Source organism: Balaenoptera musculus, chromosome X, assembly GCF_009873245.2.
Source record: "Balaenoptera musculus isolate JJ_BM4_2016_0621 chromosome X, mBalMus1.pri.v3, whole genome shotgun sequence".
In the NCBI taxonomy this organism is placed as follows: Eukaryota; Metazoa; Chordata; class Mammalia; order Artiodactyla; family Balaenopteridae; genus Balaenoptera; species Balaenoptera musculus.
The window spans coordinates 104886818-104912972 of NC_045806.1; the positions used below are offsets into that span (position 1 = coordinate 104886818).

The 26155-nt window shown below is 37.3% G+C and overlaps 1 protein-coding gene across 1 annotated transcript in view; it reads right to left on the reverse strand.

Annotated features, from left to right (window-relative positions):
• Window positions 1-26155, reverse strand: part of TENM1 (teneurin transmembrane protein 1) — a 786103-nt gene that overhangs the window by 745254 nt on the left and 14694 nt on the right. The window contains exon 2 of the mRNA XM_036840114.1: window positions 24813-24879. The gene's annotated coding sequence lies outside the window, so the exon portion shown is untranslated. The remainder of the gene's footprint in view (window positions 1-24812; window positions 24880-26155) is intronic.

Sequence of the window (26155 nt, forward strand, 5' to 3'; positions counted from 1 at the left end):
CAATTTGTAGTTGAGAACATCCTAAATAATAAAAAATATTTATTTACATTCCATCTTACACCAAAATCACTTGAACTACCTAAATAATCGTTTAAAATTAAGAGTTAGAAAAGTCTTTAGGAGCTCATATTACCATGTCCATCAACCCTATCTGACAGTGAACCCTGCTCGAAGAGATGATAATTATTTAAATCATTAGTAGACTTTTAGAGAATGAATGCATTCTCTCTCCATCACTTTTCAGTGTTTAACAGATCTCCCGGAAATTCCTTCCTTGTATATAACCTGATGTGAAAAATCTTAACATTATATAGAAACATGCAAAACCACTGGTGGTATAAATTTTAGGCATGACAAATGTTTAGAATTTGTAAGTTAACAGGTAGTTCTAATGATAATAACCAGGTTAAGTAGATTTGATGCAGATGCTTAAGTCTGGATGATAAACCAATTAGATGAAAGAATGTCAGCAATGTTTTGTCTGAGAAATCATGACAAATGTTTAATGAAACAAAACTCTAAATCATTCTCAGTTCTAGACAGAAAATCCTCCATTTCACAATAGATTTTAAGTCAGTGTGTGTGCATGTGTATTTAGGTGAGGGAGTTTCTGGAGTTTCTGTTAAGATCATTTGCTAATATACATGAAGTCCCTAGTTATTACAATTGCTTTGAAAAACAGACAAAGAAACTAGGGGCATTTCACCACAAGCCCAGTACCAAACACTGGCACTGAAGAATAAAAATGTCAACTTCTCCTTTCTCAAAAGACATGGGAGCACGTGTGAGCCCTTGCCAGTGGAAAAGCTTTTATTTGGTTGTTTCTCCCTAAGGCAATCAGTGTGTTAAGACAGAGATTCTCAAGGGAGTCGATTCAATTCAACTAACAGTTGTTGAGTGCCTACTATGTGCCAGGTGCTGGGAGACCCAGAGGAACTCAGAAAAGGATTCACTAAGGGAATGGCTTCCTTGACTTCATCTCTGTTGCTCCCTGTTTTGGCTGCAAAAATTACAATGGCTGTTGACAGAATTTCACACTGCTATACTGGATTCATGGGAGGTAAGCATATGGACTTGGGGATATACCTAATGAAGCATTTGTGCACTGTCAGAATTAAAATCCATAACCTTAAGGCAGTTTTCATATTTCTTTTTGCTTTATCACCATAGTCCCTATCACTGATGATATGTGCCCTAGCATATATTTCCTACTTCTACTTCTTCAATAACTCATTGCAATCTGATATCTGCTCTTTCCACTCCACTGAAATTGCTCCTGAAATAAAGGTCACTAAAGTGTCAAAGTGCCAAGTGCCTTTTTCAGTCCTCAGTCTCTTCAACTTTTCTGCAACATTTCATAGTGCTGACCACCCTCACACCTCTTGATTCCCTCTTTTCCCTTAGACTCCAAAACACTACATTATCATGGTTCTCATTCTATCTCTTTGACTGCCCCTTCACTAACTCTTTGATTGGCTACTCTTCCTCCACCAGCACCTCAAGGTCTTTTCCTCAGTCCATTTTATTTTGTTTTGTTTTCTTTGCTCTCTATATTCTCTCCATGGGCAATTGTATCCATTGCCACAGATTCAGTTAATACCCAAACTCTGAATATACTGATGACTTCCATATCTACATCTCCAGCCCTAATCTCTTACCTAAACCCCAATCTCACAATCCCAACAGTCAGTTGACTTTTACCCCCTTGGGCACCTCAAAGACATGTCCAGGATGGAACATCTTTCCCCATCACAAACCTACCCCACCTCCTAAATATCCAATTTCATTTAATGGTACCCACACTCCCAGTTGCCCAAGACTGAAACTTTGGAGTCATTTTACCTTCCCTCTCACTCTTAACATTGCATCTTCCCAGAGTTACCAAAGTTTGAATGTCTCAATCATATGTCCATCTCTTAACTACCCGCACTGCCAATACTTTAATTTGGACAAATGTCAACTCTTTCCTGGGCTGTGCCAATGGCCTCTTAAATAGTATTCCTGCCTCTAGTCTCTCTGGATGCTGTATTACTGATATAGCTATAAATTGGAAGCTGGAAGTAAATTAGTAGTGGCAGCATGTGGTTATTGGGCAAGAACTGCCACAGAGAAGTGCTTATTTTCTCAAAGGGACTTTCTTGCTTCATATTGCCCCACTTACCCTAGGGCACATGCCATTAGTCAGTGAGTAACCCTTGCCATTGGTTGTCACAACCAGATTAACTTACTCAGCATTGACAATGTCATCATAATAGCTATCTAGAAAGCATTGATAGCTAATGTTCAAGAGAGACTGATATAACTAACTATTCTATGTAGATTGGCTATGAGAAGCAAAAATAAAGATGTCCCAGGATATCATTAAGGGTAGAGCAGTTGGTTGGTATCCCTTCAGGAAGAGTAAGTTTGAAACATCATTCAGATCTGAGAAAATGAGTGTTTAAAAAAATATTCATGACCTCTGCTTAATGTTTAGCATGGTACTAACCCTTTGGAATATGGTTTTGACAAATGAACTCCTTCTCTTCAGAAAAGACTGTTTCCTAGCAATAGCGTGTTCTTCAATATGGATTATTTTCAACATGATATATAAAATAAAGTGCTTTTAAGTCACTTTTTTCTCCTCAACCAGTCTCCATTCTGTAAATTTTAATTTATAAGTTAGCAAATTCTAAACCACTGTAAGTAATTTAATATACCATATGGGTTTTTGTAATTTCTTTGCTCAAGGATTTATTTTGCTATGGGTGATAACTTAAGTCTTTCCTAACACCTAGAAATTCTAACATATCTCAGTACTGCCTGCCAATATCTTATGTAACTCTTAAAAGGCTGTATCGACACAACACTGAAACTTCCAGCTGAAAAGCCAAATTTTTAGGTAATCTACAAGCTGGTTTGCTTGTGAGCCATGAAACAACAAGCTTAAGTGATTTTTTTTCTGAGTGTAATTAACACATAGTGCTTCTATAATAATGAGCTGATTTGGAGAGAACCAACTGAATTCAATCAAACTGGTTGTTTTCACAACATTTCCAAGTCACTTAATTTCAAAACAACTAGGTCTTTGACTTATTGCAGTCACCTGTGAACACAAAGCCTGAACTGGCCATTTGTTTAAGTAATGTACAAACGTAGCTTACTGTGATACCCTTTTAAACGATAAACCCCCATCCTCCCAAGCCACCTTCAATCTCTCCAATACTATCATTTATCATGTCACATACCTGCTTAAAATCCTCAAGTAATTTTTTCTTGCCTACAAATAAAGTCTGAGCCTTTGATTATGTCATTCTGCCCAAATGGAAAATTTTCACTCTTCTTCTCAATCTCTCCAGATTATGGATTCTCCTCAAGCCCCAGTGTCTCAACTCCTCTACAAAAGCAACCATAACTACTACAGTGTGCACTAAGTTTCTCTTCTCTGAGTATGTATTGAACTTAAAATCTAAAGAACAGAAAGTTAACACGTGAAATGTCAAAATTATTGCTCTATACCTGGCAGAGTACCTAACAGAGTACCTAGCACATAGTAGATACTCCATGGACACTTGTAAACTTGCCTCATCGACTTCTTCCAATGGAATAAGAATGCACCTAAGGTGTGATAACAACCTTCCAAATTATACTTCACTTAGTAAATAACAGGGAAAATCTCCTTTCCTGTGTGCCTTTAATTCTCCACTGAATCAATGTTAATTTGTATAAGTATACCATAGTTGTAGGCACTGTTCTATCACTGAAGACATAACAGAGTGGGTCAGCCTGCAATGGGCAGTAAGTTTCTGGAGAAGGAGTTAGGGCTTACTTCCAATACCAACCGCCTCCTCCATTCAACTTCTACCAAAGAGGTATTCATGACTGAATATCATGTTTATGACTAGAAAACAGACTTGATTCAGTAGGACAAGGGTTGCTAAAGCTGGCATAAAAAGCTGTCAGCAACACAAATGACATTGAGTATCATTACAGATTAGTTTACAGTGAGAAAGCGATTCTCATTCACATTATCTGGGCCATCAAAAGAAACCTTCTGTATTAATTTGCACAACCTCTATTTAATGAAATTATACCAATTCTTAACACCATTATGAGGATAGAAGAGACACAGGAGGAGAAGGCGGGAAAGAACAGGATGGAGAAGGATTGGTTTTGCATATTAAACAGAAATGTGGAGGAAGTTGGATTTTTGCCATACTCTCTGGCTCTATTAATAGACAATACACCAATGGTTCAAAACAAAATCATTAGACACTAACCTAGAGAAATGTGCATGCAGATCTGAGACATTATTTTATTTATAAGATGTCCTCTCCATAGGAAGACTAAATTTACTACACTGCATGAAATAAAAAGTAGAAAAAGAAATATTTAGACACCTGCATCATAAAGGCATCACAATGACAGGTAATGTTCCTTGATGTGGTGAGACTCCCATGGATACAGGCAGGGGGAAGAGAAGCAGAGACGCTTTTAATGACAGTAGGAAGACAAAAGCTGAGCTACTTTTCTGTTCAACTTTTGAGAGACTGGTGGTACCAGGTCCACAATTCAGGACGAGCATTATGCTAACTCCTTAAGCTTGCTTCAACAGAGAACACAGGTAGTGAAAATTACATGGACTTTTTTTTTCTGGGAAAACATTTTGTCTTCTCCCTGTTCACCATATATTTTATCACTACTATAATTAACAAAGTAGTCACATTTTTAAGCCATCATGGTTGGTCTGAGGTACTTTCTGGGTGCTTCAAGAGCCACAATTCTTGCCATTAGAGAGAAAAACAATTTTATTAAAGAATGAATCAAATGACTTGGTGCTGATGACATTCAAGTTTTGCACATGTGATATATACTGACATAGAGCATGTTTTGAAATGCATACGGATGCACAATAGCATTGCAAGCAGAACAAACCAATATCTGTTCCTCATTCTGTACCCTACTTGTCAAGAAGTAGAATCTAGTAACACATAATGCCTTATTTAAAAAAAACATATCATTAGGAATCTTTGAGAAACTTGGCCCTTTTCATTTACACCTGATAACTTTAAAACATCATAACCTCATTAGGAAACAACATTGAAGTTCAGATGAAGCAATGTTAACTTAAGAATGCTCATATTCACACTAGGGAATGAACACCATTTACAAAAGTTTTACCTTATGAATTTACCATATGAATTTAAATAGTAACCCCAAGTTATCAACATTTGCTATTATTATTAATAGCTACTCCTTACACTCCACTTCATTTTCTGCAGAGTATTTCTGCACACACTATCTTGATTTTTCATCACAGTAGCCTTGGGAAATAAACTAGAAAACCAAGGCCTAGAGAGGTTATGTGAATTCTTCAATGTCACACAGCTAGTTAGTAATAAAGTCAGCAACTGAAATTAAAGGACCCAGGTTACTAATCTAACGTACTTATAGTATAAAGTGAAAGGCTCATTATGTTTACACTATAACATATTAAATATTGAAAAACTAGAAACATTTAAATTTATTCTTCTTAAAGAGATTTTTAGAGAAACAGGATACCAAAAATGGTTGGCTGTAAGGGTTGGTATAACTTTAATGTGTCTGTGAAATGAGATACAAATAATTGAAGACAGATAAAATTGCATACTAGGTGGTATCTAAATGGCTATGGAATCATAAATTCCATTTCCCCATAATCAAATCCCCATAACTAGTTTGGTTTGCTGCTGTTAGCTTCAGCCAGATATGACACTGTTGTTTAATCTTTGAGTTTCACCTGCAGAAAACAAACAAACATTGCAATAGAATCCTGAGAGGGCTTTTGCAATTACCTTTCGAGATACCTATATGAAGCAAATGCCCATTCCTCTCAGGATTTAGTGCCCAGCACACTCTCCCACTGACAGGATGCGGCAGCTCTAGGTGACTAAGCAGTATCTCCAGTATACCATGTAAAGTCTGGATGCAGACAGTAAGGATAAAAAATTAAAAACTGACTAAATATTTGGCCTAAAGTAGTCTGAATAATATTTAGCACATAAAATCTGGGGCAAAATTAGATGAACTGCAAACATCCCAAAGTGGATTTGAAAAAGCAGGCAGCAGTGTCCTGAAATTTATTATCATCACTGTCAGTTGTGCAATAGCCTATATGAAATGATTTGGTGATTTCAGTCTCATTCTCAATGGGGCAGATATTCACATCATTACAATCACTGTGAAAACGGTACGCTTGTTTGTAGTCTCAGTAGAAATATCAAGAAACTTATGGGGCATGGAGAACCTAATCGTAAGAAGTGGTCCCTCTAGGTGTGTCTGAGGACACTTTTTAGGGACAATGACTTTTTTATTTTCATAAACTCTTGAGTATAAATACTCTGACTCCATAAAGAACTCCAACCTCCATGATTTGGGGCTTCAAAATGAACAAGGTTAAAAAAGGGCCCACCAAACACAGAATAAAATGGGAAATCTTGTATTACAAAATAGAACTAGAGAAGCTGGATACTTTTGTTTTCTATACTATTTTTTTCTCTCCACCTTACTTCCTCCCTGTTAAATTGTAAGTATCCTATAGAAACCTCTGGATTTGGAATAAGAGAGACCTAGGTTTTTGCCCTTGTTTTCCGCTATATTGCTTATGTAATTCTGGACAAAGAATTCCTCTGTAAAGTGGGAGTGGAACTTTGCTCTGTGTATGTGATAGGATTCAGATCCAAAAGAGTCAAACAAATTGTAAGTGATATGTTAAATGCCCTGACTGATCTGAGAAGCTTCTTTGCTCACCACATACATTACCTGAATAGACTCAATAGTGAGAACTTCAAACCCTGGCCTGGATCATTACAATTTCCCACCTTCCTCACAAACTAAATAAAGAGGCCAGAATAAAGCAATCACAATTTTGTGTCCAGGGATATATTTGCAGATTGTTATATACAGTCAAACTCACTTATGTTGCTTTGTTGACATGCTTATGTGTGTGTCTGTGTCTGTCTGTATTGTACCTCCACAGCAAGATGTAAAGAACTCATGGCTATAAGTAAACATATTATTATCATCTATTTATTTAGTATTTCTTTTTCAGACAAGTACATCTAATAGGGTTCTGGAGTGTTCTGGAATTGAACATTGTTTGTCTTCAAGAGTAACCTAAGGTACTTGCCATTCAGCATTTACTTCAGCCTTAGCGCTTAACAGAGGGCCTGGTGTATGGTAAGCATATAGTAAACATTTGCTGAATAAATGAGCTACCCCCATGCAGGGTTTACCCATTTTTTCCGTGTTCCCTCAGTCCCTGTGCACACTTTACACTTAGATTTGTTGTCTGGACCAAGGTACTTGTATAGCCTTTGCTTGTATTTAGTGTCTGCTGTATGTGGCAAACACATCCTAGGATAACACCCAATAAGTCATGCCCTTATATAATCCCCGCCCCTTGTGTGTGGACAGAATCTGTCACTTGCTTCTAATCAATAGAATATGGAAAAGGCAAAAGGATTTTTCAGGTATAATTAGGACCCCCTAATGAGTTGACTTTAGTTTAATCAAAAGAGAGATTATCCTGGGTAGACCTAACGTTGACAGGAGAGCCCTTTAAAACACCGTTAAAGCCATCTCTGAAATTAAAGATTTGAAGTAGCAGAGTCCCTCTCTCTCTCTCTCTCTCTGTGGCTGACTTTGAAGAACCAAACTGCCATGAATTTTATAGTTGGAAAGAAATTAACTCCAACAACAACATAAGGGAGTTGGAAGTGGATTTTTTCCCCAGTCTAGCCTCCAGATGAGAACAAGCCCAGCCAACAACCTGAGTGTGCCCTTGTGAGACTCTGAGCAGAGAAATCATGGAAGTCATGCCCAGATGTCTGACTTACAGAAATTGTGAGCTAATAAATTGGTGTCATTTTCAGCCACTCAGGTTGTGATCATTTGTTACAGGGCCATAGAAAACCAGTACATACTGTGTGTGTACAGATCATACTTCTCATCCTAGAGGATAAACACTTTGAGGGAAGAAAGCACATCTTTTGCTTTCCCTCTCTCTCAGTGCCAAGTGCCCAGCCAAGTACACTGCACAGGCATACTTGCAGGCTGAAATAAATCGTTTCTACTTGTGAGCACTAGGTATTATACTGTACTTCCTGCTGAAACTGTTTTCTACTGAGGAAGTAAAACGCAATATACTGACTTCTGTTTTGTCACATATTTTTCAGCAGAGTGGCAAAAATTAGACACACATGAAAAACAGTGGGAGTTGTGTACCTACTTATCAATGCATGAAGCTGAAAAATGACCACATTCCTTTTAAAGATGGCAATAATGTAAGATGAAAAAAAATAATTCAGCAATCCAATTACAATGAACTGACTAACAAACTGGCTATGGCGGCCACACATGGCTGGTATAAATCAGAATTATTTTCCTCTTTCTTAATTTGCTTCTCAGTCAGGCTACAGCTTTGCTTTTAAAGTAACGGAGGTATCTATTTCCTATCTGACCCTCGGATAGTTTTTAAGAGATTTAGTTTTATCTTAAAACTAAACACCCCGAGCCCGTGCTAATTTCCTTACAAAAAATGCAGTTCTCTTAATAGCTAAGTTTCTACTCAAAACCTTAACAGTCTCCTTGCCAATCAAAGATCAGTTTCTTAAACTCAGCAACATGTAGGAGAAGCCAAAGTAAACGTCTTATAGGAAAGAACCAAAGGCCTGGAAAACCATTTCTTAATTCAGTCTGGTTTTTTTTCTTTTGTTCTCACTCTCTTTTTCTCTCCAGCTAAAATATTGTTTATTCATTACTATAAAGGGAAACAATAAGTGTGGGAAATAGTATGGAGAATCAAATCCTTCATACAGTTTTTATTATAGAAATCTAGCTATATATTCTCATTTCAGTTGCAAGAAATATCAAACCTCAAGTAGCTTAATATTATGGGACAAGATGAAAGGACATAAAGTGTTATCAGTGACTTCTTGTTAATGTTGAGGTAGCAACTACCAGGGAATTCTAAAGTCTGTTATTTAAGTTAAGCAAGGCCTTTATCCCCTTGTTAAAATGCAAACAGCACTGGGAGACCATCCCTCAGAGCCTTAAGTCGCTTTAGGGTTCCAAATGACAAAGTTTATCAGCTTCTTTTCTGAAAGTAGGCTTTATGTTTTCCAGGGAGTAGACACAAAGGAAGAGGGTAAACTTAAATTCCCTGGTTGCCTGAGGGAATAGGAGACATCCACCACTGAGACTTGAAAAAGTACACAAGAAAGCGAGATCCGAATTCCAAACTGGCTGAAGAATCTTTCTGTATTCAAGCCTGAATGTGATGTAGTGTCAGCTGTCTGGGTGGCCGCCTACTGCTATGAGTTGTAAGATTTCAGTTTCAGGTGCATACTTGTTTTTTCCATTTTAATTAGTCATTAAAATGAATTAAGACAATCTCATCATTCCTAATGCAATGGAAAAGGACAAAAAATTACTGCGTGGAATATATAGAACAGTTGAAGAAGTTGACTGAAAATTTTATGGCAGAAAGGAATATATTGCCACAAGTTCCTCTTGTATACTATCTCCCCCACCGCATGGCCTTCATCACTTTTAGAAAATGCTCAATGATATATATCCTCTAGGGAATTAAGTGTACTTGGAAGATCAGTGATAAGCTAGGAAGCAGGCCTGCTACTCCAGTCCATTCTTCTGAAACATTTTCCCTAAACATCCTATAATTTAGCCATACCAGATGGTCCCTCAGACATACCATAGCTTGCATGCCTTTATGCTTTTACTTATTATAATATATCCAAGTTAGATTCACTTTTCTATCTTTTCTAACAGCCAAGTTCCTAGTCATTTTCTAAAGTCCAAATAAATGTCACCTTTCTATAGTATACTCCCAGATATAAAACATGAGATATAGTCAGAAACTTCCTTCTCAGTGATTCTAAATCACTTCATATATACCTCTATTACTGTTCATTTTACATTATATTGTAGGGGGGTTTGTTTGTTTGTTTTTATGTCAGTTGTGTTTCAACTTCCACATTGTGAACGCCTTGAGGCCAAAAATGATGTCCCATCAGTCTTTACACACACCAGTCTTCCTCCAAACCCATCACAGTGTCTATAACAGAACATGACCATAGTGTGTGCTCAATTTATGCTGGCCGGATTGGATTAGAAAATTGATATTAGAGGTCCAGAGAAGAAAAATAACCAAAATAGCTCCTTCTTGCCAAACAGGTACTTGTTTCTCACAAATGGAATCCCCCAGATCTAAAGAACCAGAAACATTCTTTTTGGTTGGAGTATTACTTCAATTTAATGGCTCTAGAGCAGTAATTTCAGAGGAGGCCTATATACCCTTTTTTAGCTACCAAAGAATCAACCGCCCATGAAAAGAGGCTATCTTTGTTTATACTCCAAATTCTTTCAATACAGGTGATAAGTGATTCACATCTCATCCAAATCAATTAATAATTTTATGTACTTCATAATGTAACAGATTTAATGAAGGAAATAAGAGAAATATAAGACATATTCTTATATTAAAAACTCCTGCAATACAGTGGGGGAAATCATTTTAATGCACAAAAAAGAATTAGATAAAATATGACTATACAAACATGCAAAATTCTGCATTCTGACTATATAAAAGCTGTACGAATTCAAAACATGGCAAAGTCAAGTTAGAGTCATGCAGCTTAGAATACTTCATGGGCCTGAAAGGATGGAAAGAATTTAATAATGCAAAGAGAGTTGAAATAAAGGCTGCCTAAGACTTATAAACATCTCAAAGAATTCTAGACCACGCAAGGAAATTAAGAGATGATTCTTCCTAAATTCTGTATTTTATATAAGAAATAAACCCAGATAGAGAAACTGACTTACCCAAGGTCCCACAGTGGATGCGTGCAATGCTGGGAGAGAATCTTCATTGCTCCTATCACCTCAAGTAGTCTCCTACAAACTCACTTAAATTACATAGAGGCTATTTGTTTTCTATTTATGTGGGGGAAGATGTGCTCAGATGCATACTTTTTTTTTTTTAACAACTTTATTGGAGTATAATTGCTTTACAATAGTATGTCACTTTCTGCTTTATAACAAAGTGAATCAGTTATACATATACATATGTTCCCATATCTCTTCCCTCTTGCGTCTCCCTCCCTCCCGCCCTCCCTATCCCACCCCTCTAGGTGGTCACAAAGCACCGAGCTGATCTCCCTGTGCTATACGGCTGCTTCCCACTAGCTATCTATTTTACGTTTGGTAGTGTATATATGTCCACGCCACTCTCTCACTTTGTCCCAGCTTACCCTCCCCCCTCCCCGTATCCTCAAGTCCATTCTCTAGTAGGTCTCAGATGCATACTTTTTTGCTAGGAAAAACGCCCTGTTAAAACATTGTCTAGACCAGCTTCTAAAAGAGAACCTGGAAATGTTGACAATATAACCATAAAAACTTGAGTAAATCTATTGCATTTAAACAACAACAGAAAATGACTTCTGGGGAGGGAGAGGCATAAAACCAGAATAACATTTCTATTATAGACTTTGTGTTATAGAGATGAGTTACGTCATCACATACACAGGAAACAAGAGTTCCCCAGAAATATAATTGAGCTTGTATTATAAGTGAATTATACTTTTTTATTTTTTCAAAATTAGCCAGTGGTTAACAAAAATGGCGCTGCCCAGCAGAGACTATTGGCCCTCTGATAGAAGGTGTCTTCTGTTTTTACACGCTAATCCCTGACACACAGAAACAATTTTAATTTATGTTCTGGCAGCATCTGAGCTGCAAGAAACTGAGGCTACCGACATCTGGCTTGATAAACCACATAGCTGTAAGCAAGCTTATAAATTAAATTATTTGAGTATCCCCATTTAATTTCCAGCATCTCTAAGGACAGGATGACAGACTGAAATGTGTCAAACTCAAAGAAACCAGCCTAAACTCATCTCAAACATGACACTTAAAGTAATTCAATAACATTCCACATTTCACAAACGGACATGAAAACACATTTCAACCCATCAATATAATTTGTAGTGCCCAAGTAGAATCATGCCATGATATCCCACAAGAAGCATAATTTAGAATGGACATAAATTTTACTTAAAGATTCAATTATTGCCTTAAATATATGACTGTGTGGAAAAATCTCAGTACGTTTGGTACAATCCCCTCAGTCTAATATATTAGAGCGAATGAGGCAAGTCATCAGGAGGCTTTTGTTCTCTCATTTGGGGACAGCAGAGTTATCATTATCATTGGCATTTATTCATTAATTCATCTAACATATATTTGTAAATACCTACTAGATGCTAGGTACATAGCTAGGTGCTGGGGATCTGGCAGTGAATAAAGTCTAGATAGTTTCCACCGTCATGGAGATTATTATCTCACCCTCACTAGATAAAATGTACTGATTGTCAACAGGAATTCTCATTCATTGCTGGCAGGAACGCAAAAATGGTGCAGCCACTTCGGAAGACATTTTGGTGCTTTCTTAAAAAACTAAACATAGTTTTACCAGACGATCCAGCAATCACACTCCTTGGTATTTATCCAAAGGAAATGGAGACTTATGTTCACATAAAAACCTGCACAGAGATGCGTATAGCAGCTTTATTCATAATTGCCAAACGGAAGCAACCAAAAGATGTCCTTCAGTCCTTCAGTGATGGATAAATAAACTATGGTACATTCAGACAATGGAATATTATTCAAGGCCAAAAAGAAATGAGCTATCAAGCCATGAAAAAAATATGGAGAAACCTTAAGTGCATATTACTAAGTCAAAGAAGCCAATCTGAAGAGGATTTCAACTATAGGACATTCTGGAAAAGGCAAAACTATGGAGAAAGTAAAAAGATCAGTGGTGCCAGGACCTGGGGAAGGGGGGTGAGGGATGAATATGGGGGGTGGGTGCACAGAGGATTTTTAGGGCAGTGGAACTATTCTGTGTGATACTATTATGGTGGATTCATGTCATTTTACATTTGTCCAAACCCACAGAACATACAATACCCAGAATGATGCTGATGTAAACTGTGGGCTTTAAGTGATTATGACATGTCGGCGTAGGTTCATCATTTGTAACAAATGTCCACACTCTGGGGATGCTGATGCTGGGGGAGGCTGTGCATCTGGGGGGGCGGGGGCAGGGGGCATATGGGAAATCTCTGTACCTTCCTCTCAATTTTGCTGTGAACTTTAAACTGCTCTAAAAATTTGTCTTGTACTGATAGTCCTTCTAAAGCATTGGAACTCATTAATTCAGGATCTATTTAAATCCCTTTCCCCCTAGCAGCTCATGAAAGATAGATATATAATACTGACCCTGATAAAATATATACACTTGGCTACAAAAGGAATATTGCACACATGCAGGAAAAGATGGACTTCAAAAAATCTGGTTCCAAAAGTGACTTGCTCATTGTTGCTAGAGGTAGGAGGGAACTTGTGCCTCAGTCAATCACAAAACCAAAGTTCACTGAGTTCCTGCTACGGGCAAAGCAACATACTAAGCTTTGGTAGGGCACTAATGAGCAAGATGCTAAACTGTCTAAACTAGAGGTAAATCTCATGGCAGTGATATAAAAAAGAAAGGAGGGAAGTGAAAGACATTATGAACCACCAATGGGACACAGTGACTGATTATATACAGAAAGGAAAGTACAAGGAGGGGGCAAAGAAAACCACAAGGTTTTAAGCCTGGGTAGCTAGAAGAATAATGGAATTTCTGACAGAAAGCGAGAAGGTGAATAGGGGATCCAACCTCTATGTTTCCAACCTCGGAAACATGATGTGCTCACCTTTAGAAACGCGATGCGTTTCCCATATCAGCAGAGTATCTAAGCATATACACGTGGCAGGAAGTTGGAGATTACGGGACCATAGTGCAGGAAACAGATTTTGAAAAAATAATTTATATAAGAAATGGTAGTTAGACTCATAAAGGTAGATGAAATCTCCAAGGAAGAAAAGGTAGAGGAAGAAAAATAATGGATCTTGAGTATATCCATAGTTTGAGTATAAGAAACAAAATAATCCAGGAAGAAATCCCCATTTTCTTTACTCAAGAAAGCTTCACGGGAAATGAACAACACTGATATCAGGCAAAGAGAAGACAAACAAGTTCTTCTCAGAATGGTGATATGAGTAGGCAAAAGATTAGGGGACACCAGAAAACCAAGTTACTCTGATTCACTTTTCCTTCCTTCCTTCCTTCCTTCTTTCCTTCCTTCCTCTCTTTCTTCCTTTCTTTCTTTCTCTTTCTTCCTTTCTTTTTATTCGGACTACTGCAAACATTTTTAAGACTATATTTCAGAATATACCTACTAGAATTATATTTTGGAGGCATCACATTAGGGTCCTTTAGTTGAGGTATTCTACAATAAAAGCACTCTCTGTGCAGGTGTCTGAAATTCATCTGCCATATCCAAAGGTCCAGTCCAATATTCAGATGCCTTAACTTAGGAATTCCAAAATTTGGAATTTGAAAACAAGTCAGAAAACAAGAAAAACAAGTCAGATTTTTAAAAACCAGATTTCTTTTCTTAATTGATTTAGTAACAAATAGAGATATAAGAGTAGCTGAAACCATATTTGTATACTGGCCATACCACTTAGATTCTATGTAACCTGAGCCAAATTACTTAACCTCTCTTGGCCTCAGTCTTCTAAACTTTATAACTGGAGATGATAGTAGTACTGGCTTCATAAAGTTATTGTGGGGATTAAATGAGATAACAGGTGTAAAATGAATGGAATAGTCCTTGGCATAAAGTAATTGTTCATAATTTGTTATATCACAGCCGTCAATAAGCAACACATAGAAAATTCTACATGATTTTTTAAATACTAGGTCAAAGACTGAATTTTCTACTATTATTTAAAATACAAGTATGTCAGTCACATAGGATTATCTATCTTCTAGGCAGAAAACTGAGAGAACAAGATGAAAAGTCATTTATAAAGACCTACTAAGTTTATAAAATAAAAAAAACACAAACTCAAGAATGAGAAGAGAAAATATAAAATGAAGAAAGTATATTCACCCTCTTTTGCCAAAAGTCAGGAATGAGAAAAAAAGATTCTCATGTGATTTGGCAAACTGGAAATTTAAGATGGGAAATCATTATTTAAGGAATAGTCTATATGCAGTCCCCTTTCCAATTCTTGTCTTATCCAAAAGTATTATCATTAAAGAAACGATCTTAAGACACTGGATGTAACTATCAATGCTACGTGGATATCAAATTATTCTAGGCCAATTTTATCCCTTTCCAAGATAAAATGACAAGTCACAGAGATGAAGGCAAAATGATAAAATAATCTATTTTGATTTCTATAAGAAATTTGACTTCAATTACGTGACATTCTTAAAAGCAATGAGAAAAAAGGAGGCTTGCGCTAGAGTTCAGTAACCTCATTACCCTGGAAGAGTGCTAAGGAAGGCCTGTGGCAAAACGAAGAAACAAGCAGTGGAAAAGGGAAGCAGAAAAAGACGTACTAAGAAAAAATACGGGAAAAAAAAGACTAGAAGGAGGGAAAAGCAATGCCATGACATATGTGCCCAGTTAATGTTTGTTAAGTGCTCAGAACAGTGCCTGACACACAAATGCTATATATATTATATATATATATACACATATATTTGCTAAATAACGAATTCTATACTCATAACGCTGACAACATGACTCCCTTACCCTTTGTATAGACATTCACATGTTTGAAAGCAGAAGCCTAGAGCAAATGTTTTCTCAAGGTCCTCTGCAGCTCAGTTATTTCATAGCTCTATGTTTTCCATCATTTTAAGAGATTTCACCAGAGAAAAAAACTGATGGCATTGTTAACGCATCAGAAATCTATTTTCTACGTCATCATTTTCCATTTTACCTAAAGGTATGATAGAACTACTTTTTTACTAGACAGCATTCATTTGGTAGATTTCTTAGAATTTGTGGGCTTCATCTAATTATGTGCTTCATCTAATACTAAACACATTAACAGCTAGTATTCTTTAAACAGCCCATTCATTTATAAGGTACCCCTGTCAGTAAGCTCTACTGTAGATCATTTGGTACACCGAACTCTGCGTTCCCATCAGTAATGAAGTAGGCATTTTTATTCAAATGTAGCAGGATGTTAAGCTCCCAGGATAATGATTAAGTGAAGATCTTTTTTATTCTGCAGACAAAGCAGATACCATACTTACAGTTCAGGCTCTCAGGGACAAAAATCTTAATGGAGGCCAAGATTTCCTCAGACTTTATGGAAATAACCTTTTTAAAAGTTTGCATTCTGTGGTCCCTCTGTATGGCAATTCTGATTTCTTTTTCCTAGGGTCAGAATATTCTTGACAGGCCTCCCACTCCCTTGCTATTCTTTAATAGTACTGTGATTTCCTCACTACTCTTTCTAATGAATATTTCATCTGTCTGAAGGAATAATCATTGTGTGTTTACCAAATGACAGAATGACTTACAAAAATGTACTTAACTGAAAATCAGCCTTTCTTAGAATTACCAGTCTTCTTTCAGCTCCTACCTCCACCTCCTCAAACTACTGTCAACAATAAAATGAGTAGTAACTTCATGTGCTCTCTTATGATTAAAACTATAAGCTTGATGCAAATTAGTACTCATAGGTAGCATTCACATCATACAGTATGTAGATGCAAGCTTAGATCACGGCATGCAAAGAAGTGCATCTTTCATTTTGTGTTCATACACAGTATACAAAAGAGTCAAGCATGAATCAGAGTGCTTTTGAACAAAGCAGTGTGTAAAATTAAATAAAATTAAGAAGGGCATTGAAAACTTGTATTCTTTACATTAATTTATCATTGAAGGTTTACATCATACACTCTGAATTATATCTAACCCATTTAACCAGGTGAGAATTTTGCAAATAGGAAGAGAACAAATCAGTCATCTATTACACACAGTGATAGTCAACCATGTCACTTAAAGTGTATCTTTCAAAATTAAAGTTCACATGCAGTCGTACAGATGAGTCTGGGACAAAATAGGTAGCTGATGTGTTCTTGGAAAACAGCCATTTAAAATCATACAAGTTGAATAGTTTCATCTGACATATGTCAGACATCTAGCGAAAGTAGGACAATATTTGAAGGTCACCAATTCAATGCCTGTCCTATAGAAAAGACCCTGACTACTTCGGATAGTGCACCACACGGCAAGGGATTACATTGCCCCTTTATACTTATTTCAGAATTTTTGTCATTGATTTTTTATTTTTTTTCCTTTAAAAAAAATAATATATAATGATTCTCAATATACTTTGGAAGTACGTTAGGCTGAAGAAATAGTGATTTCAAATTTATAATGGTGAGATGGAGGGCTGGACTTTGCCTCACCCAAAAGACACTTTGCCACACCCAAAAGACACTTTGCCACATTCGGCTCTCAGGTTAGCAATATTATGGGGCTGAAATAACACTCCTAAGGAAGATCATCTGCTCAAAGAGATTTTCCAGAAATCCTAAGAGCCATTTCTATTAACTCTGATTCCATATCCTAAACATCCAATGTTGGACTTTCTGTTGGGAAATAATGGATGCATTTCAGATTCTGGCTTATCTAGAAACACTTAGGAAAAGCCCAAGGCTTTGTTTTCAGTTTTGTGATTGTTTTTGTGTGTGTGTGTGTGTGTGTGTGTGTGTGTGTGGTGTGTGTGTGTGTTTTTCCTGGAGTAGAGGAATAAGTACCAACTAAGCAATACTCCCATTTTCCTTAAAAGATTAGAGCTAAATGCTACAAGAAAATGAATTGAATGTACAAGTTAAGTATTTCTGCTCCCAAATTAAGATGATTCTACAGTTTCATGGAACTATAAGCTGACAAGTGAATTGAGAATCTATATATATCTATATATCTCTATCTATCTATCTATCTATCTCTGTAAGGATATACTCTATGCCAGAAAAGATCGACTTACCTGTACAACTGCCCCCTTGCAACAAAATCAAGTCTATCGGTTTAATTCTTCTTGCTTAGTATCCACTTCTTCTGCTTCTCCAAAGTCTAATAGGCTGTTTTATTCCTCATCTCACCGTTGCACGTAGGTACTTCATCCTATTGTAAGATCTTTTCTTTGCCTACTCTCAACCTTACAGAGATAGCTTGTAGCTTTGGTGAAAAATCTGACCATTACTGAAATAGGCCACACACAAAAACAGAAAAGAAAAGTAGAAAAAAGGGCAACCTAAATGATGCTCTCTTACTCTCCCCTACTTAACAGCATGGATATTCTGCCATACTTTGATTTTTCTTTTAGGTGAAGCGGCAATAGAGAGAAAGCTGGGTCACAGGAGGGTTCAAGGGGAATTTAAAAATGAACATGTTTGGATTCACCGATCTATACTATAAAAAGGATGAGTGTCAGGTACGAGCAAATTTAGCACTGAGAAATCCTTATAGGATTGACTGCAAATATACAGGAAGTCACTAGATGAAAGCTCAATCTAACTACAGGACCTGTACCTTGACTATTCTGATTTTACATAAAGAAAAGATGATGACCAAACTGAAATAAGGAGATAAAGTTATTTTAAATTCAAAAAACCTAAAAAACCCTAAAGCTTTAATTATTTTTTTGAGATTCCCTCATTTAGATGCCCCATAGGCTCCTTAAACAAACAAACAGGTATAAAATGGAACTCCTTAACCTACCTCCCCTAGACCTCTACTATCACTTCTATCACCAAGGCAGGTAAATGGGATTGGGGTGGGGTGCGGTAGGGTTGGGAAAAACTGGTACAAAAGTACAGGGTCAAGATATCTAAAAGAGGGCCCAGCATATGACTACAAATCCTATTTAAAGATTTTTAGCTGAGCTTCCCTTGCTAGGGTCATGAAAAAGAATTTTTCAACTCGGCCTAAACTTGATCTCAGTAACACTGAATGGTATCACCATCCACTCAGTCTCCCAAGCCAGAAAGCTTTCCCCTACTCCCCATATCTACTGAGTGACCCATGCCTGTCAGTTCTACAGTTAGCATATCTCAAATCTCAAGATTCCCAAACTGTAGTCCCTGAACCAGTGGCATCAGCATCCCCTGAGAACTTGTTAGAAATGCAGGGCTTCCCTGGTGGCGCAGTGGTTGAGAATCTGCCTGCCAATGCAGGGGACACGGGTTCGAGCCCTGGTCTGGGAAGATCCCACATGCCACGGAGCAACTGGGCCCATGCGCTACAACTACTGAGCCTGCGCGTCTGGAGCCTGTGCTCCGCAACAAGAGAGGCCGCGATGGTGAGAGGCCCGCGCACCGCGATGAAGAGTGGTCCCCACTTGCCGCAACTAGAGAAAGCCCTCGCACAGAAACGAAGACTCAACACAGTCATAAATAAATAAATAAATAAATAAATAAAAGAACGTGAATTAAAAAAAAAAAAAAAAGAAATGCAAATTCTTGGGCCCCACCCCAGACTAACTGAAACAGAAACTCAAGAGTAGGCAGGGTCTAGAGATTTGCAACTTAACAAGCCCTCCAACAAACCCTCAAGTTGGAGAACCACTGTTCAAACCTACCCCTTCATCATTGTTCCCACTGCTAATGGCCACCTGGCCCTCGTCATCTCTCATCTGGCCTATAATAATAGTTTCCTAACTGGTTTCCTGGCCATCAGAATTCTGCCCCCTCCAATCCATTCTCCATACTATCACCAGGGTGAACCCTCTATATCACAAATATGATCATTAAAGTCCTTCCCTAGTTCCTCTATGACTCTAGAAGTGGCTTTTAAGCTGTGTTCCTAGGTAAACCTGTTTCAAGGGTTGCCTGACAGACAAGACAAAAGCTCAGTGGGCAGTACACCAAACTTCAAAGTTCATAGTAGCATTAAAAAACCACTGGCCTCCTGGAAAAAGGAGATGTTCTTAGGTCAGAGAAGTCCCTCTTCATCTGCCCCCAGCCTACCTCTCCAGCCTCATCTTCTCTCATGTCTACCTTCTACATCACCCTTTAGCTGAACAGGATGATCGCAGTTCCTCTAAGAGACCAGGTTATTTGGTGTTTTTGTGCCACTGCTTCTTTTGCATAGAACATCTGCCCATCTCCACCATTTGTTCATCAGATAATACAAAATTGCTAGTCCCTACCCCACACCAGTGCATACTTACAGAACAGCTCCAGCACTAGCATTACCTTCTCCATGAAAACTTTTCAGATGCCTGCTTCTCATCCTTTTACTAGATGGACTTGATTAACCCCCCTCTGTGCCCTCACAGTGGTGATAATAGTAGTGGGAGTGACAATTAATATTTATTGAAGATGTACTATGTTGTATGTGCAAAGTGCTTTATGTGTCATGTGCAGGCTATTTTAAACTTCACAAGTCTATGAGGTGTGAGGTATAATTATTATCCCATTTTAGAGGTGAGAAGACTAAAGTTAGAAAGACTATGCTTATTCTACTTGCCCAAGTTGTACAGCCAATATGTGGCAGAATTGAATCATCTCACCTATTTAAACTCCAAAGCATTTGCCCTTAACCTCTACAGCACAGGGACCAGGATCATAACACACAAGTCAGGTAAGCAAGGAATAAGACAGTAGGGGGGTGGCAGACACTATGGAATTGAACAGGGCACACTCAAGCTATAAGCATTTTAAAAAGGAAGGGGAGAGGAGAGGAAGGAGTGAGGAAAAGAAGAGTCCTGGGATGCAAACAGAATATATCTGAGGAATGATCCTGAGCAGTAGGCCACTAGCTTGAGACTCCTGTTTCATACTATATTCAATTCCCAACTTTATGCTTGTCGTAAAGCCCCTGCCAGGATAATTTATTAGATAGTAGTGCCTGCATCTTTCTTTCTCACTGCTGTAGGTACCCCATGAATGAAAGATAATTTTCCACTTTTCACCTATCCACAAACCTTGCATCCTAGACCTCAAGGCAGAGGGATGAAGGGCAAGGGGAGGGGAGGAAAGGGCATAAGTGGTCTACAGAAGAAGAGGGAAAGAGAGCTACATTCTCCTTGAGACTTGGGGTGGGAGCAAAGGAGAACTGCCAGGTATTTCAGGGATCTCATAGTGGTTGTACTTCTAATAGAGGGGCCTGATATGGATATCCAGGAAAAATAATCACTAGACAAATATCTCTGTGTACCAAGATCAGCACAAACCATACCTTTCAGCCACAGCAATTGCTAACAACTAGAGACTTCTCCCCAGATTTTCTGTACTGGGCAAACCTCAATATACTAGTTCTCTATTACCATTGTAATAAACTACCACAGACTTGGTGGCATAAAACAACACAGATTTATCTTACAGTTCTCTACGTCAGAAGTCATAAATGGGTCTTGATGGGCTAAAATCAAGGTGTCAGCAGGGCTACATTCCTTTCTAGAGTCTCTAGGAGATAATCCTTTTCCTTACTCTTTCCAGCTTCTAGAGGCTACCCCCCATTCCTTGGCTCAAGGCCACTGTCTTCAAAGCCAGCAATATCAGGCCGAGTTAACCAGGATAATCTCCTTATTTTAAGGTCAGCTGAATAGCAACCTTAAATCCATCTGCAATCTTAATTCCCCTTTGCCATGTGATGCAACATATTCACAGGTTCCAGGGATTAGAGCATGGACATGTTTGGGGGCCATTTTGCCTACCATGACCAGTGATTCCTATAGATTTTTTGAGTGGGGGGTTATTGAGACTATATATCTCACTGCCCTACTGGTTAGGTTCTGATGTGTGAAGTTTTTTTAATTTAGAAAAAAGAATATGAATGCCATGAGCAAATAAATTCACATGCATTCCACACCTACAACACTTGATTATTTTACTTCTTTCTATATAGGTCAGTCCTCACCTCTCTGCCAATAGCTTGTGATTGGGGACCGTGTCCCTCACTGATTTTTGTTTCCCCAGCAACTAGCACCATGCCTGGCACATTGCAGAAACTTATTGTTATCACAGTAATAAATAAATGAAAAATGCTTCCTCTGGGAAAAAAAATCATAGAGTTGTATTTGTTACTTATTTCAGAGCTGTATATATCTCGAAAGCTGAATCTACTGCTAAAAAAGGAGAAGGAAGCTGAACGTACACGATTTTTAAAAATCTATTTAAAATAGATGTCAGAGGTATTTTTAAATTATTTCTAAAATGGATCATTCAGCAGTGGAATAAGAAGCAAAAGAAAGGGAACTGTTCCCCTAAACCATATGAATTCTTACTTATATTTCATTTCAACCAATAAGGGGAAAGTCACTTCTAAAATATTATGATTCATGAACTTCATTTACCGCTCCTTCTCTTGGTTTGATCAGAATAGACATCTTTATATAGTACTAGAATTGTTGACATTTTATTGCATTACCACATCTCATTATTATGTATTAAACGCTATTATTTATGGCTACTACTTCATCTGATGTGAGACAGAAAAATTATTGAAGGCTTGGCATCTCAGGAATAGGCATTTTATAGGGATGAAGGACTGACTAGGAAGAGTCAATGGTCCTTCAGCTGCCCCTCAGATCATTAACTCCAAGTGGTTATTTGCTCCCAGGCACTGTCCTGTGCCCAGGGTGTTATTGCTGTGATATGTAGATGAAGGAGAATATATTTTAAGTGCTTTAATATGAATTCAATGCTCATGAAGGGTGCCAGATTGAAAGCATTGGAGTCTGAAGTCATCGGGTTATGCACTTGGCTGGTTCCAAGTTTCAGAGAGATACTTGACCTTGAACGACCACCTTGCAAGAGGGAGAAAACATAGTTTTGCTGAACTTCAAGAGACTGACAGAGGAGCGGCACAGCAGCACCCCAAAGTAGAGCATTTTTATCAAGGAGGAAAATGAGACTACTAACTAAACTTCTACTTGAATCTATTTAGTATAATGCCAATACTGGTGTGCACAGTGGAGGGTAGTGGGGTGGGCAATGGTGTTAGCATACACAGTTGCTTTAAGATAAAAAGTAAATAAATGCCCTATTACCAACTCACTAAACCACTTAAACAAGCAGCAATCATTTTAACAACGGGTGTGTGTATTCCAACTTAATGGCCAATCTTGACTCCATTTTGCATACTTGAGCAGAGCCCTTATTTTTTTAAAAATGATCGACTGTTTTATCAGGAAAAAAGTTTTTATTATAGATGTGAGAAAACCAAGGCTCAGAGCAGATAAGTGACCTAGGAGGACCATATCGCTCTTATAAGACTGGGAGTAGATCCTATGTTTTCTGATTGACAGGCAAGGGCTTTTCTGCTATACCATGTTGTCTCTCTAAGGGAGGGAAAGTAGCTGCTCTCTGAACCTTTTAAATATTTAGTGCCAATTATTTTCATAAGTGTGCGTCCTTTTGGCCTGCTAGGCATTTTTCCTCCATTCTGATTTTTCATTCACATTAGCTTTGCAAGACCATCATTTTTCACACATTTAAACCTTTTTAGTATGAAAAAATACCTTTCAGTTAATATTACACAACTGGCAGACTCACAATTCCCAAATTATTTTCACAAATGACACAATATGCAAAAATCTCTTATTCCTTCCCAGTAAGTTTCTTTTTTAATGTCATTTTATTTTCTGATCTTACTTCTTTTTTTTCCTGTAGTGAAATGAACTTTTGGCAATGGTATCCCCTTAAAGGCAGTACCTCTAGAAGAATGGCAAATAGAACTAAGTGCAGAGTTAAAACTGGCAAATCCATTTTAAATTTCCCTAACAGACTAATCTCAATTAACTGGAACCCAATTAAAAAAAAAAAACAACCCCTTAATGTATTTGTACTGTATTTTTTGAAGGGCAATGCAAATTCCAAGATTTTAAAGATTTCATTTTTTATGTAATTTCATTGTTTAATGTTCTTTAAAGGAAGTATCAAGTGATTCCAAAAACTTAACACAAATTCAGGTCATTCTTCTGATTTTTTTTGTAAGTGGGGTGAGAATTCATATTTGAATAATGATACGTAGCACTGCCAGATACAGGTGTTAAAGAAAAAAAGTCAATGCTTCCTATTCTCTACTTACTAAGAACCTAACAATGATGAATATTTTTAATAAGAATGAAGCCCAATGAGGGAAGTCTTTTAAGTAACTGAAGATTTTGATTAATCTGAAAATCTCCCCCATCTTGCCACATTTTCTCACATATTTCACCTAACATAGGACTGAACATAGAAGCAGTCACTTTCTCAATATTCCAGGTGAATTCTATCTACATTGGCATATTTACCAAAAGAAAAGACACAATGACTTGCAACCAGTATGGTTCAACAGATGGATAGATGAAAGGAAGGAAAAATGGAAGGGTAAATAAATTAATGTAATACCATGACAATACAGATATTTTACTTCAGACTTTCCTAAAAAATTAAAACATTCTTTTCAGGAGGCAAATATTTGTTTTGTCAGTAAAATTATCTGAATGGAAATACTTTTGCCATTGTTATGGAGAAATGCCATGTTTATTTGCAGTTAATGTTAACTACTAAATGGTTTAGCAAACATCCTCATTGGCCACTGCTGTTCCCTTGTACTCTGCAGATATTCCCATTAGTTAAAGAGTCTCCTGGTTTTAGTAGCTGTGTGTGGAAAAGGTCACAGAATCATTCAAATACAGAGGGCAGCCCGCACATTTGGTTTTGCAAAGACTCAAGCAATTATGGAGTACAGATACAAGCTTATCTATACAATGGCCGAATGGGTTTTTTAAAGTTTAAAACAATGTATTTCATTCACATGGCACGCAATAAATGTAACTGATTATAAAGGTGGAACATTCTGTTCTTTTCACATTATATATCTATGTGTTCAATTTCCAAAGTAAATTTCAGTGTAGAATGCACATACCTTGATAGATCCAGAAGTTATGGGAATCAAAAAGGAGACAGCTGAATAAAGGTCACCCTTGTAATTCCTGTAAACAAATTAGGCCAAATTATCCTTCAAACATATGTACAAGCAGGTCCAAAGCAGTCCTTACACGAGGGAAAGGAAGAGACACGTGGGGTGGGAGTGGGCACGGGAGTTGTGAATATAAGGCTTCATTTTGCAATTCACAAAGGATAAAGGTGTCAGTTTCTTAAAAGATCTGCTTGAAACTCCAAACAATTATATTAACTATGCTGCTAATAAAGAATTTCTTAATTACGAATGAGTATACCTGGAGGGCTATGGACTTCTCCCCTACAAAGACTCTTCCAACTTAATACTATTCAATTTTTGCTCAATATACCACTCATTTTGAGATGAAATGCCCACAATTTCAAGAAATTTTCACCAATGTAAACAATTGTAATTTCTTATATTAAAATAGTCCTTTACAATTTACAGAAAACCTTCATATATACATTTCATTTAATTCTCAGGAAAGTGAGGCCCAGAGAGATTAAATGGCTTGCATAAAGTCGCATAATGTGGTTAGTGGCAGAGCCAGGACTAGAATCCATGTCTCCTCACTTTGGCTTCCCGAGTCCCACATGACTTCCTTTATTCAAGCTATAAAATGGAGCGTATGTCTCCATGTGCCACACTTGGTACTGGGCAATAGGGCAGGAAGTGTACCCTATAATGACTCCCATTAATTTATTCCACCTGACAGATATACGTCTCCCTCTGATTTATATAGGGCCCAATATGAAGCCACATAGATGTTTAACATATGAACTTTAAAAAACACTTCAGCAGTAATATAAATTGGTACAGTATTTTTGGAGGGGAACTTGTCAATAGGTACCAAAAGCCTTAAAAATATGCGCTCCCTTCAATCCATTTACTGCATGTTTATATATTTATAAGGCAATTATCAGAGATGTATACAAAGAAGTATAAGAATTTTTTCATGATGTTTTTTACATAAATACTGGAAATTACCTAAATGCCCAATAATTGGAGTTTGGTTAAATAAATCAAGGAACAACCATAGGATGTTTTACTAAGAAGCCATTAAATATGATGTGAGAACTGTCAGGATATTAATTGTCATTGCATATCATCTCTACCTATGGCTTAATTTGCTGCTTTTAAACTATACTCTGGAAGAGCTGGGGGAGTGGAGAATTACAATTATTTTTTTACATTTTTGGTTGTTTTTTCACCTCTCTGTGTCTCTGTGTCTCTGTATGTGTGTGTGTATACATATATAATATATTTTATTGAAATAGAAATATGTTAACAATATATTGATAAACAAA